Below are 14234 nucleotides of genomic sequence, written 5' to 3'. Positions count from 1 at the left end.
AGGATGATAGAATGGTTTGAGTGGAAAGGGACCTTCAAAAGCCATCTGGTCTGAGTCCCTGCAATAAACAGAGACACCTGCAGCTCCATCCGTGCTCAGAGCCCCTCCAGCCAGAAAGGTGAGGCACCCCGTGGGCTCAGGAGCTGCGCTTCAGCTCCAAGGGCAGAGCATTAAAACACTGAGCATTAAAACATCACAGAGTCAGTCTTCAGGTTGGGCTCAGTGGGTCCACGGCCAGGTGTGCGCATGGTGTGACACAGCTGCGTTGTGGCTCAGGTTGGAGATGGGAAAGGGCTCAGAAAACCTCGCTGGGATTAACCTGGGGAAGTTACAGCCACAGATACTCCAAAGACTCGTTGGTAGTTCAGCTGGCTTCTACATCAGTGCTCTCGAATTGAAAAATTACAGTTTGCCATCTTGAAGGAGCTAATGTCACACAAAGGAGAATGCTTTAATTGTCTGGAAGGCAAGCTGCAGCGAAGACAGTCTGAGCAGAGGGCAGGTGCTTAATTCTGCAGAGATCTCCAAGGAACAAACTGCTGCTGCACATCCACCTTCTGTGCTGCCTGGGGAGCTGCAGTGCTGGGGAGAGACAGAAAACGGCCCTTTGCAGACATGGAGATGCTCCCCAGCTCTTGAGCCTCTCCTGCCTCGCACTGCTGTTCTGCAGAGTGCTCCCTGCCTTCCCTATGGCTCTGCTCTGTGTGCCTCTTTGAAGAGTGTGAAATTCAAGTCTAAGAGAAACCTGTACTGTGCAGGCACGTTCCACACGAACGATGGAGAAAGAAGCTCCCATCTGACATTCAGCCCAGAGAGGGCTGATGGAGAAATATAGGAAAGAGAATCACCTTGTCTCTTAAATTCCATCATTCACAACACCACGCTATTCCCTAAGATTTTCTTGTCTGACTTTGTGTACTGAAATGGCTAAAATCAGCCACAGTCTCCTAATGAAGAGCCCCAAACGTCCTCAGGGGGATCTCTAGAAGGAGAGCAGCTGGCTGGTTGCTGGAGGAGAATGAAGAGTAGGTAGAACAGCCACTGAAGCCCTTTTAGGCCCCTGCAATGAATCGCATGCAGCAGTCTCAGGGAAAGATTTCATGCAAGCAGGCTGGCACAGACCTGAGATCCCTTTGCAGAGTAGAAATGATACAAGAGAAGCAGAACCTGATCAGAAGTGCCCAGGATTCCAGCAAGCACAACGTCCTGAATCATGTGTGGTTTCTGCCACTTTGGGATGCGGCCCACAGCCCTGGAGTTGCAGAAGAGAAAATGGAATGAACAGCAAGAAAGCTTGATCCGAAATAAAGAGGAGCGACGTGGGTGCGAGTATGTGCAAATGGGCAGAGCAACATCTGCTTTTTGAGTAACGGGTAATGTGTAAAGTGGCCAAGAAGGACAGAGGCTGAGGGGGAGCACCAAGCAAATAATTAAGATAGCAACAGAGGGAAAAATGAGATGGACGGGATAAGGGCATCATCCCGATGGCAGCACATCCCTCTGCTGTGCTGACCCGGCAGGACAAGGAGCTCCTTGCTCGCCCTGCTCCGTGCAGCACATTCCTGCAGATCACTCTGCTGTAATGAGCTGCAGCGTGCGGCTGGGAGTGGGGAAGTGGAACAGGAGGAGAAGCTAACGAGGTCAGAAGACAGCAGGTGGCATCGCCGTGAGGAGAGGGGAGAGGATTCACAACCTGCTGCAATCGCAGCAGCACCTGCCTGGGATGGAGCCCCGGGGCTGGGAGAGTGAAAGGAGGGAGGGGGTTCGTGCTGCACCACAGGGCTGCGGGTCTTGTTTCACACACTAATTAGGTCAGTGCTGCCCTTATAGGAAACCTGAGGCTGGCCTGTGCTCCAGCTTGCAGGATCGTGGTGGGCAGGGCAGTGATGGGCTGGAAGCCTGCACATGTGGTGCATTTCACCTCTGCGTTTGCCCTCAGTTCTGGAACACCGAGCTGCTGCATAAAGCAGTGCTGAGAAATACAGCAAAACTGGGGCAGGCCGTAACGTGGTCAGCATGGAGGAGAGATTGAAAAGATCCATCGCTGCCCAACACCAGCACCACCACTCCCAGGGGTTCTTCGGAAGGAAAAAGACAAAATCAAGATAACTTCCCCTGAACTTGACTCGCAATTCTGTTTGACAGCATTATAAAAGCATAAGCCCTAGATCCTTGGGTACTGAGGTATGAAGCAGCTTGCAGAGGGAAGAAGAGAGGGCACCCCTTCCTGCAGGGACTGTTACACCGCTCAGCCCCATGAAACCCTTCCTGGCCTCTCTGGTTCACAGAACTGGTGAGACACTGGACACAGGTGTGACACAATCTCTTGGTTCCTATATCCACGACTGTTATTATTAAAGGGTTGGGATGGCAGTAACTCCCAGGTCCTACCATTGGAGGAGCAATTCTGGTTCCTTGGTGGAAGAGCCGATCCCCAGGGCTGGCATCACGCAGCGAGTCCCCATGCAGGGAGCTGCCCTTCCTTATACATGTCCACTGCAAGAATCCCTCTGCACCTGAGGATGTGGATGACAGATGGCAGTGTGATGAGAGCTGCAGCCATCGCTCCTGCAGTGTCCAAGGTCCGGCCTCGTGCTGCTGGCAGCTCACACCGCTGCAGATGCTGGCTGGGAGCTGCCCCACGTGCACTCTCTGATCTAGTCAAGGACCAGGGCTGAGCAATGGGTCTCCTGGGCACCACCTCTCCCTTTCATGAGCTCTGGAAGCCCTCTAGGCACAGACCCGGGGCTCCAGTGCAGTTGCTTCAAACCTCACCCACTCACCCGTGCTGCTTTTCATCTGGTGCTGGTTTGTTCAGCCTGTCCCTAACAAGTGACCCGTGAGGATTCCGGCAGTGTTTGTGCTACCGCTGATTAGCAAACAGCCGTGTGACCTGCTGAGAAAATCTAAGTCAAGTCCTTGTCTAGCTGCTGACCCATGTAAACAGCAGGAATTACTGCTCCAGCTGGAGCGATGCGGGTCTGAGGTCAGGGGATTAAGCTACAGGGAGCGAGGGCTGCTTTGCTTCTCAGTGACAGCCTCTGCACGGAGGCTGAGTGACTTCCATGCGCAAGCACTAACTTCCTGGCTCTGGTAGATGAGCCATCCTTGGAGACAAGCAGGGAGCGTCCATCTGTTTGATCTGCTCGCCTCACGGGTCTGGGAAACCGGCAAAGGGTGCAGGGCAAACAAAAGGAGCTTAGAGAAGAAGCAGAGTGAGAAACAATGGGGAAGAGACGTGGCACCCAGCACTTGTGCTGCAGCAGCAGGAGGCACCAGAGCAGCAGCGAGTGCAGCGCAGCCACTGAGGGCAGTGGAGCATCGTGAACACAGTGTGACAATCCTGCCTTTCCCACGCAGGCAAGGCCACAGGCACCGGGCTCAGTGTTCTGCTCAGGTCTCTTGAATGCTTGATTCCACCAAGTTTGCAGTGATGCCTCTGGCTGAACCTTCCATCCTTTGGATGCTTGGAGGAAATTGTTCTAGCAAATTGGCATTCAGAATTATCCAGGTTGTCCTCAGTGCTCAGCAAAGACCTGATCCGTACACACACACTGCCATCTCTCTCAAAGGTGATGCTGCATCAAGGAAAGAAAAAGAAACCATCTCTGCTCTTCCTGTGACCTCTCCCCTTGTTCCTCTTGAGAGGCACACGTAAAGCTCCCTGCCCAGGAGAGACACCTGTACTCATTGGTATCATTGGGGTTACATGGAATGGGAGGCGAAGACACAAAACACAGAGGATTTTTGCTGAAATTGATGTTTTCTGAAGAAGTCTCCTCCTCTGTGGCCATGGCTGGGAGCTGGCTGCCGTGACACAGCTGCTCCTGGCACAGTGCATTAGGGAAAGAGTCCCAGATGTACTGGGGCTGGGGTGACATGAATAATAGAGGAGTTCTGAATGAGCAGTTTGTCTGCACCTCCAAGACCCTTCCAGCGAGGGTCCCGTTTTGCAGGGTGCCCCCAGCGGAGCTCCGGCAGCATCTCACCTCCTCAACTCCAATCCCTCCCCAAATCCAGGGCACAACGCGGGTTTCTCCTTTGTCTCTCTCCCATCTGCTCTGTAAGCTGATCGCCCACAGCAAGTGTCTCTTACATAGTGGAAACCCATCCTTCCCCTGCTCTGCTGCCATCTCTCGTGCCTGCTGCCTTGTCTCGGTGTAGATAATTTCCTAGCTTCCACTCATCTGGGTCGCTCATCAATTTAAACATGAGTTTGAAGCTCTCAGCTGTGCTGCCTTGCCCCATCAGCACACACACACAGGGTTTGCTTCTGCTCAAGATAAGCAAGCAATTTCTTTCTCTAAAAGCTCTTTGGGAAAGCTATGGTGTACAGCAACGAGCCTTGCAACACTCCCAGCTTTGACTGCTTTGTGCCTTAGTATCATATCCCTTCATTATTCACCTAAGCACCCCGTAGTTAATTGCAGAGCTCACACTTTTTCTTGGCTCGCTTGCTTCCTGCTGCTTCATGATTCATTACTTGTCAATGAGTCTGCACGGTTCCCCTGGCAAAGCTCATTCCGAGCTGTGCAGGAATCCTCCCCTCTGCCCTTTGGCGGAGCTTTCGCTGCTAAAGCGTGTGGATGTACTGCTGAATTGCTGCTGAGGTCCAAAAGGTTTTGTTGATCCTGGAGCAGGGCCCCAGCTGGTCCCTGGGCAATGGTTTGTGCTCAGCTGAAATGGACTGAGAAGGTCCACCGCACCCTGGAAACACAGATATTGTCATCGTGTGCACAGCAAGCTTCTGCCTCCCAGGGCAGCAAAGCAGCACGGAGAGAATCTGTAAGAAAGCAAAACTCACGGTCTGAGGTAGTTCAATAGCACAGAAAAGGAATGAAAAATAATGCCCTTATCATCCACAACCAGTGGGAGTCACAGCCCGCCCGCGAGCCCTCAGCCAGGAGTCAAAGCAATGGCTGTACATACGGAGATCTGTACACTCCAGGCTTGGCACCCGTGGTTTTGCTGAACCTACCCCCGAATGAAGTGTTTTCTGATCCCTTACGGAGGTTCTCATCTGCACCAACAGGACGGCCATAACTGCAAACCTGCAAGAGAGCAGCCAGCCGTGGTGGGATGACAACAGAGCCTTGTGTGTGAGTGCCACGACGGATGCCGGGATGCCATCAGCAGCAACCATGGGCACCTCCAGGAGCTGCTGGAAAGAAAAGGAGCAATGTGAGCTTCATCAGACACCGCCGCAGGGTGTGAGCTGCACTCTCCTTGCATTGCCCTAGGACTGAGTCATTCAAGGCCTCGCAGCGAGAAGTGAGGGTGAAGGATCAGTGTGCAAGCAGACTTGGGCAATCGTTTGGGGCACTTCCCTTCCTCTTGGGAATGTGTTGGTGGGAACAGACCATTCACCAGTGGTGATGATGGGTGAATCAGTTCTCCGTGCTCACAGCCGTGCCCCAGCCGTTGCTGCACACAGACAAACTTCTTCCCCTGGAGCAGGGCCCAGGCAGCAGGCTGCACGGTGGGGGTCTTCATCTCTGGAGCAGCATCCCTCCCCTTTGCAGTTGGATAATGGCAATGATTTCATTTTTGTTTCACTTTCTTCCTCCTCACCAACATTTCTTTTGTCCCTTTCTTCCTTTACAAATGTTAATTTCCGTCTTTGTCTCAGCTGTAGCTGTTTCAGTGCATTGTCTTTCGCCAACAGAAATGAATTCCTCCTTGATAGGCAGATCTTAGAAAAACATCACACAGCAGTCTGGAACAAGCACAGCTGAAGCAGCTGCCTGGCTGAAGAGAGAGAAAAGAGCAAGTTGGATTGAGAAGCACCTCCAACACAGAAGAGCTTTGCAAACTTCAGGCCATGTTCTTGATGTCTTCATCAGAGAGGCCTTACTTTGAAGCAAGAAACACTCAGACAGCTGGGCAGGGTTTTATATTCCTGGGTTTTATGATCTTCAGCTGGTCTAAGAAGAGAGACTGGAAACGACGTGCCAGCCTCACCTCCACGCATGGAAAGTCATGGAGAACGGCCTCCTGGAGTCCTCATCCAAAGTTGTGTGGGATGAGGCAGCAGCCAGAAACAGAAGGGGCTGACCACAGACAAACCATGGCCAGGCAGCGCCTTCTATGGCTAAACAGTTATCTGGATGAGGTCAAAGTGTTGATGCAGTGTGTCTCGATTTCATTAAAGCTTCTGATGCTGCCTCGTGCAGAAGGATCACCTGGAAGGCAGTGCGGTTCAGGCTGGGCAGAGCTGCACTGAGGTGCTTGAAAACTGGCCAGCAGACTGGGCCCAGTGCTCAGCAACAAGGGGCTGGTACCCCTGGTGTTACCCCGCGGGGTTTACGTCGTTCAGCACATGGAAAGAAATGAGGAGGCCTCATTTCTTTGTCCCTCGCCAAACGCTCACACAACACAAAACTGGGGGAGTGCTTGGTGTGTTGAATGCACCAAATGGGATAAGCTCAGCCCACAGGGAGCTGGGAGGTGGGGACTGGGCCAACAGGATCTAAGTGAGCTCACTAAGAAGTGAACGTTTCTACAGATGTAAGAATGGGCAAACCAGGAAAAAATACGAAACTATCACCTAGTAAGTCATGTTCATATTAAATGTATCATAGACAACAAGAGCAGTTAATCATAGTGATAAATGTGAGGATCCAGCTGCTCTGTTCCACAGGCTGAGAGCTGCTCCTGCTTCTCAATGCCTGGTGGAGCAGGTCTGCTCTGTAACCCCATTTGCCTGTGTCCTGGCTCTCTTGAAACCCAAATAACAGAAACACAGAAAAGAAAATTAATCTCGAGGCTGGAGAAGGTGGTTGTGATGACACATCCTGGGTAAGGATAACGTGATTGTTTGCAATTTGGCAAGATAAAAATGTTGATGCATGTAACCGCTGCGTGAAGTGACTGGGCTTGTAAAAATCGCTTTCATTTTTCTTACTTTTGATCCGCTTTTATGAGACTGTCAGCCTGAATTTGGTGGGAGATGAAGGTTGCAAATGAGCGGCAGCAGATCCTGAAACGCGGCAATAGTGCAGAGCTGGAGGGAGGGCAGGCAGCACGCAGCGAGCGCGGCAGTGTTGGTGCCAGCAGCGCCTCTGGCAGCTCCGTTCAGCAGCCGTTCCATCACCCGGCGCAAGGCCTTCCCTCCTCTGCAGCTCCTGCAGACATTCCTGCCCTCCAGAGGCAGAAAGCAGGCAGCGCTTTCCAGCTCAGCACGAAGCTTCTCTTGCGATCCCGGTTTCAAACCTTCGTTTCAAATATATGTGAGTAGTCACTCGTAGTGTTCCTTGAAAAGAAATCCATGTCAGAGCAGGGCTCCTGCACAGCCAAGCTGGGAAGTACAGGGATGATGCGCTGTGTGCGGGGCACGTCTCTACTATCAACCCCCCAGTCCTCAGGCTTTTTGCCTCGTCTTCCTTCCTTCCTGCATTACAGTGTACCCCAAGGAAGCTGAAAGTGGGAGCAATTGGAACTCACCGGGTCCTTGCCACGGTAACCCACTGTCTGAGAGGTTTCTATCAGCTGACACCACGAGTGCTTTGTGAGCATTAATGAAACGTCTGATGCTTTCCAACTTTGCATCAACTCCCCAGTCCTCAGGCTGCCTTTCTGCTTATGATCTTCTGATTATTTCCCCTCCTGCAAGCACTGAGCCAAGTGAGCCAGAGGGAAGAGACCGTAGGGAAAGGACCCAGGCTCCCCAAGTCCAGCTCCTGGTTCCAAACAGGACCGCCCAAAAATCAAACCCTATGACTGGGAGCAGTGTTCAAATGCTCTTCGAGCTCAGGCAGCTTGAGGCCATGATCTCAAAGACCCTCACTTCACGTAAACACAAAACAAAGATAAAAAAACACCACCAGAAGCAGCTGGCTAGCACACAAGCATCCTGCTAAAGGACTGCTTTCTGCTGGGCAGCAGCCAGCAGCCAACAAGACACTCGCCCTGGTTGGGCAGTTACTACACAGCAGCACTGGGACACCCGGTGGTGCAGTGTGGGGTGAGGAGTGGCTGCAGTACGGATGGGCTGAAGACCCCAGGTTGGGGCACAGTGCGGCGTCATGGGAAGAGCCACACGGTCATGGAAGGAAGATGATGTTATTTCAGTACAGTGCACTCAGGGCCACAGCACAGAAATGAGAAGACACAGGCTTTTCACTTCCTATAATCCTGAAACAGGCCGATTTGCCTTGAGGGGCAGAGACAGAAAAAGCAACGCTGATCGCTGAGGGCCTCTTGGAATCTCAGATTTTCATTGCAGTCCCATGGGACTGTACCAGTGTGGAAGAGTTGAGACAAAGACACACAGCTTCACCTTTGAGGCTTGGTGAGAAACTCGGTCTCTTTCTTTCAGCAGCTGAAAGCAAAATCTTCTGACGCTCCATTAGAAATCATCAAGGTGAAAACCTGTGCTGGGACTCACAGTTTTACTCTTCAAGTTTTCGTTTATCACTTGCTAGGAGACAAAATGCTGATGATACGAAGTTGGGAGGATTGGCTGACACGCCTGAAGGGTGTGCTGCCATTCAGCGAGACCTGGACAGGCTGGAGAGCTGGGCAGAAAAAACCAGATGAGGTTTAACAAAAGCAAGTGTAGAGTCTTGCATCTGGGGAGGAAGAATTGCATGCACCGGTACAGGGTGGGGGATGAGCTGCTGGAGGGGAGCTCTGCGGAGAGGGACCTGGGTGTCCTGGGGGACGACAGGTTGCCATGAGCCAGCAGTGTGCCCTTGTGGCCAAGAGGGCCAACGGCATCCTGGGGTGCATTGCAAAGAGTGTGGCCAGCAGGTGGAGGGAGGTGATCCTCCCCCTCTACTCTGCCCTGGTAAGACCTCATCTGGAGTACTGTGTCCAGTTCTGGGCTCCCCAGTACAAAAAAGACAGGGATCTCTTGGAAAGAGTCCAGCGGAGGGCCATAAAGATGGTGAAGGGCCTGGAGCATCTCTGCTATGAGGAAAGGCTGAGTGAACTGGGTCTGTTCAGCCTTGAGAAAAGAAGACTGAGAGGGGATCTGATCCAGGTCTATCAGTATCTGAGGTGTGGGGGGCAGAATGGTGAGGCCAGACTGTTTTCAGTGGTGAGTGGAGACAGGACAAGGGGAAACGGCTGGAAACTGCAGCATAGGAAGTTCTGCACCAATGTGCACAAGAACTTCTGTACAGTGAGGTGACGGAGCACTGGAACAGGCTGCCCAGGGAGGTGGTGGAGTCTCCTGCTCTGGAGATGTTCAAGACCTGCCTGGATGCCGACCTGTGCGACCTGCTGTAGGGAACTGCTTTGGCAGGGGGTTGGACTCGATGAGCTCTGGAGCTCCCTTCCAACCCCTACAATTCTGTGATTCTGTGAAATGTTTTTGGGTCGTTCAAATTCAGACAGCTGGGCACCTGAACCAGCAGCAGCAACAGCTCCATGCTGCCAGCAGGACACCACAAGCTGGGCTGAGAAAAGCCTGCTATAGCTTGGCTGCTGCAAAGTTGGAAAGCATCAGACGTTTCATTAATGCTCACAAAGCACTCGTGGTGTCAGCTGATAGAAACCTCTCAGACAGTGGGTTACTGTGGCAAGGACCCGGTGAGTTCCAATTGCTCCCACTTTCAGCTTCCTTGGGGTACACTGTAATGCAGGAAGGAAGGAAGACGAGGCAAAAAGAATCCTTTAAAATTGCTTTGGACAACATTCTGCATTGGACCACAGCACACCAGTAAAGGAGAGAGACTGCACACCTGCTTCTGCCCTGACCCACGATTATCCTCTCATCTTTTTCCCATCCTCTCATCTTTTTCCCATTCACACCAACCGGAGTGAGACCAGAAAGAGCTGCTATGGCTCTCAGATAATCCCTTCAAATTTCCATTTTCACGTGTTATACCTTGGAAAGCCAAAATGAATCAAAGAAGAATTCTTAGCTTACAGCTGCATCACATATTACAGCTGCAATTGGCACAATGAAGCTAGAAACCTCCCCGGAACAAAAGCTGAACATCTCCCTGTGATTCTAAGACAAAGGCCAGAATGAGATGTAACAAAAAGCACAATCAGCCGCAGCTGCACGTGGAGAGAAAAAGGACTTTTCAGCAGTTCTGCTTCCAAAGTTAACTTTGTCCCTTGGGCTGTGGGCAGCACAAAGCAGCCGAGCCATCACTGCAAGAGGGGCACACAGTGCTGCCAGCACTGCAGCTTCCAGCGCCCAGTGCTCCAGGACTGCAGTGGAAGCTGATGGCGTTTTGTTGTTTAGCTTGCAGGACTGTGTCCAAACGCCCTGGAAGCTCTGGCTCTGGGAAGTTGACTGATTACCTTATGGTAACCGGCAGATTAGATCCTCAATTAGCTTATCAGATGTAGGACAGACTGAGCTGGACGAGGTGCTTGATGCCTCAGCAGAATCCTTTGCCATGCTGGAAGGAATGTGGAAATCATTCAGGATTAAAATTCCTCCGGCCCGTCCTGATTGTCCCTCTGCAAACACAGCAGCAGAGCAGCCCCGGGTGCTGGCAGGACGAAAGCTTGCCCTCTCATCTGCTTTGGCAGCACATCTCCTTCTCACTGTCTGACACTTGAGGCCACGCTCAGCCTTATGCTAGAGAGATAAGAGATAAGATCAGATACAAATGCCAGCTGTTTCACCGGGCTGTGAATACTGCTGAGTTTACAGTCCTGCCACCTGGCTTTGCAGGACCACTCCTAAAACAAAGGCGACGAGCAGCGCTCACTTCTGTCCTGAACAGCCCAGTGTGCTCCTGCACAGCTCCCCGCTGCTCCTCACCCAGCTTCTCCTGCTGTCCCAGACTGAAAAATGTTGCTCCCCCTGCACCTCAGGCCGTGTAGCCGGCAGCTGCTCTTGCAGTGTCTGCGCTGAGCTCTGTGTGGCTCAGCACGCAGCTGCTGCCTTTCTCCACACCTTCCTTTCCCTTGAGCTCTCGATTTCTCCATGTTGTTCCTAACGTTGCTCTCTTCTCAGTGAGGATCTGTGCGTATGATCTGCTCCTCTCACCTGCAGGCATGGGGTGTGCATTGCATTGCTGCTGAACGGAAGGAGCTGGGAGCATCTGTTTGGCTGCAGCTCAGCACGCCGCAGTCCTCTGGCTGCACTTGAAGGTTTCTTCTATAACGACTCACTTTGCGCAGGGAAACGTTTTAATTTAGGCAGAAATTACTACCTCGAGCACATATTTCTTCATTGACAGTTGAGCAAAACCAAGGTAAAAATTAGCTGTGAAGTGGCCTCTAAATGAGAAATCCCCTTACAGCTGCACCAGCCGAGGAGAAACAGCACAGATGGCTTCGTTCCAGGAATACAGAGAGCTTTATTTCAGGAGCCTTACAATAAAGAGCAGTTCCAATTTTCTGAGAATCAAATGAGCTGGAAGTCACCACGTTTCTCAGGTATCCCACTGCCCTAGGGCACTCTTCTCTCAGGATTCAGTGCCAACTTGGATTTCCTTCATTCCTTCTGTCGTCTACCTTTCCTTTCTCCTTTCCTTTCCCCACCTGGAAGCACCTCACAAAAGCATCGCCGTGTGACTCGGTGTTTGTCAGCCACACACACTGCCCTGCACATCTCCTGCCTGCCTTTCCAGTCCTCACACCCTCTGCTCACACTGCTGTCCTCTCACAGCAGTTCTCTTTCCTTTGCACCTGAGCAGCGGAGCTCCCTGTGTGTGCTGAGCTGTCCTTGTGCCAAGGTCAGATCCCCACGCTCTGTGCACGCTGCCGTGCTCGTGGCGCGTGCCACCCTGCTGACAATCACATATGCTCTGCTCCTGAAATGGAAGAAGGATGCCATTTGTTTTTCCAGTCAGAAGAACCTGAGGGAAGGTGACACTTTGGTGAGAGCCCCTCTCTCCTGTTCTCACTGCAAAGGAGCCATCCGGCCAGGTTTACATCGTGGAGCAGAGCACAGACAGCTGACCTCAGCCCTCAGCTCTGCCAGAAATCTCAAGCGACATTCAGCAAATGTCAGAGTGCCTTCAGCCCCACGTTACCACAAAACTGGGGGAGAAAGTTGGTGCTGCTTCCCTGACACCAGTCCCTGGAAGGTATTCCTACACCTCGACAGCTCTTTGTGGCACCAAACCTTTCCCTGCCATTAGGAACCAGTGGTTCCCTGTGCTGTGCACTGAGCTGAGTCCTGCACTGACACTCCTGCGGGGAATCAGGAAGCCTCAGCCTTCTAGATTCATCCAAAAATCGCTTTTGCTGCCAGGCAAACATGAGTTCAATCATTACAAGGCAAATATTGTCAGTAAACGCCTGAAGATGTGTGCAGAAATAAAGATGCCTGGCTGCAGCGCTTTGAATGAGCTCCACAAGGATCATTTCTTGTGGCTGGTAACCCTTACACAGCCGTGCTGCAGTGAGTGACATAAAAGGTCTTTGGCACACCCACGGAAGCCTCCTGAATGAGGGGAGGTGTACTTTCTGTCTCTCTTACCTCCTCTGGAGCTGTGCTCAGAATCAGTGCTTCCTCACAGGGGTTTCCTGTGACACCGCTCCTCTCAGCTCTGTAACAGCAGCGATGAGCTGTGAGCTTGTGCCATGTGTGACACAGGCACAGCGTGAGGACAGGGCTCTGCCACACACTGCCCAGACAGCGTTCATGCATTGCACGCTGCAAATAACGAGACCAGGACCTGCTTTGCCTGTTGGCACCTCGCTGTTCCGCTGAGTGCTCCTGTGCTGCCATGCAGACACCACACGTCAGGTTTTCTACATCTGGCTCTTCAACAAGGCACTGCATTATCTCCTATGGCACTGAGCCCCTTTGTTCTGTGGTCAGCGAAGACCTCTCTGTCCCCACGCAGAAGAGACCATCACAGCCAGTGCTGGCTGACACCTGGACAGATGAGCCCTCCTGCACTTTGTTACAAAGGTGAGACACATGACTGGTGAGCACACGAGTAGCAGGGATGATTTGTGTTCACCTGCGGAAGTTGCTGGCATGCACGGCATCCCAGGGAGAAGTCACCCCCCAGGTGACCCAGCAGACCTAACCCTAACCCTAACTGTAACCCCAATGCCTAACCTTCCTTCCTGCCCTCTCACCTCCCTTCACCAGAGCACCTCTCAGCACCGTGCCCATGTCTGATGATCAGCTCTGTGACCCCTGCGAGGGCAGGAGGTCTCTTTTCTCCACCCTTGCACTGCCTTGTGCTTGTTCTCCCTGGAGCAGAGGACTGGCATTCCTGCCCCAGCACTGTGGGTTATTAAGGAAGCTCAATCACACGGTTTGCATACAAGGACAGGTCGGCTCAGTCCTGCGCTCTGCCCAAAGGCACAACAGGGTTCATCTCCACAGTTCCTGCTGCTCAGTTTTGCTGGCTCTGCTCCTTCCTTACTGCAGAAACTCTTCTTTTCCTGTTCAATGCCACCATCTAGCGGAATCTCTGCAGAAGACACGGCACCCTCGCAGTGCCTTCTGCATCCTCTACAAACAGCTCTTACTCATACATTCACATCACCCTTTGTCCAACCTGCCTGATTCCCTTGTCACTTAACTTCGTGTTTTGGGGAACACCTGACCAAGCTCAGAGCAAAGGTTTACTCAGCTTCACCTCTGGGAAGGAGCCCAGCACTCTGCAGGTGTCTGAAAGCATGAAGGAGCGGTACAAAAAGCCCCTGCCTTGGGAATGTGGGATGGACCCCCAATGGATGCTTTGCAAAAGACTTTCCCAAATCGTTTCTGTGTGTTCTGCTCGCCAATAACTCTGCATCCCCTCTGCTAAGCTTACTGCAGTGCAGCACAGGCACAGCCTGGGGAGCACAGAGCAGAAACCAAACGCAGAGGAGCAGCTCTGTGACATCCTGTGATTCTGTGATCCTGCTGGCTGCAGCGGGTGGGATCCACACATGGACGGGAACTGGAGAGGAAAAGCATCAAAATCAGCATTTTCACGCTCAGCAGATGAAAGAGCAGCGTCACAACCTGGGCTGCATGCGTCTCTGCTAAGAGAGAGCTGGCACCACTGGGCAGCCTTTCAGCAGGGCTCTGCACCACAGCAGAGCCATCTGATCGCTCCTGAGGGTGCCTCCCACTGGGACAACTCCAATCCAAGCCTTCTGCTGCAAACCGCATCCTACACATCTGGGAGGAAGATGCTCACGGTCCGTGTTTTGCTGGGAGGCACCCAAGGGTAAAGCACTGCAAGGGCAGAAAGGCGAAGCAGCGCATCTGGCCCACATGGAGCTGAGCCCATGCTGCCCTGTAACGTGTGCAGAGAAGGGCAATGAAACTGGTGAGGGGTCTGGAGCACAAGTCTGATGAGGAGCGGCTG

The sequence above is a fragment of the Tympanuchus pallidicinctus genome, unplaced genomic scaffold (genome assembly GCF_026119805.1).
Source record: "Tympanuchus pallidicinctus isolate F22 unplaced genomic scaffold, pur_lepc_1.0 scaffold35, whole genome shotgun sequence".
NCBI lineage: Eukaryota > Metazoa > Chordata > Aves > Galliformes > Phasianidae > Tympanuchus > Tympanuchus pallidicinctus.
This window is presented reverse-complemented; position numbering follows the sequence as displayed.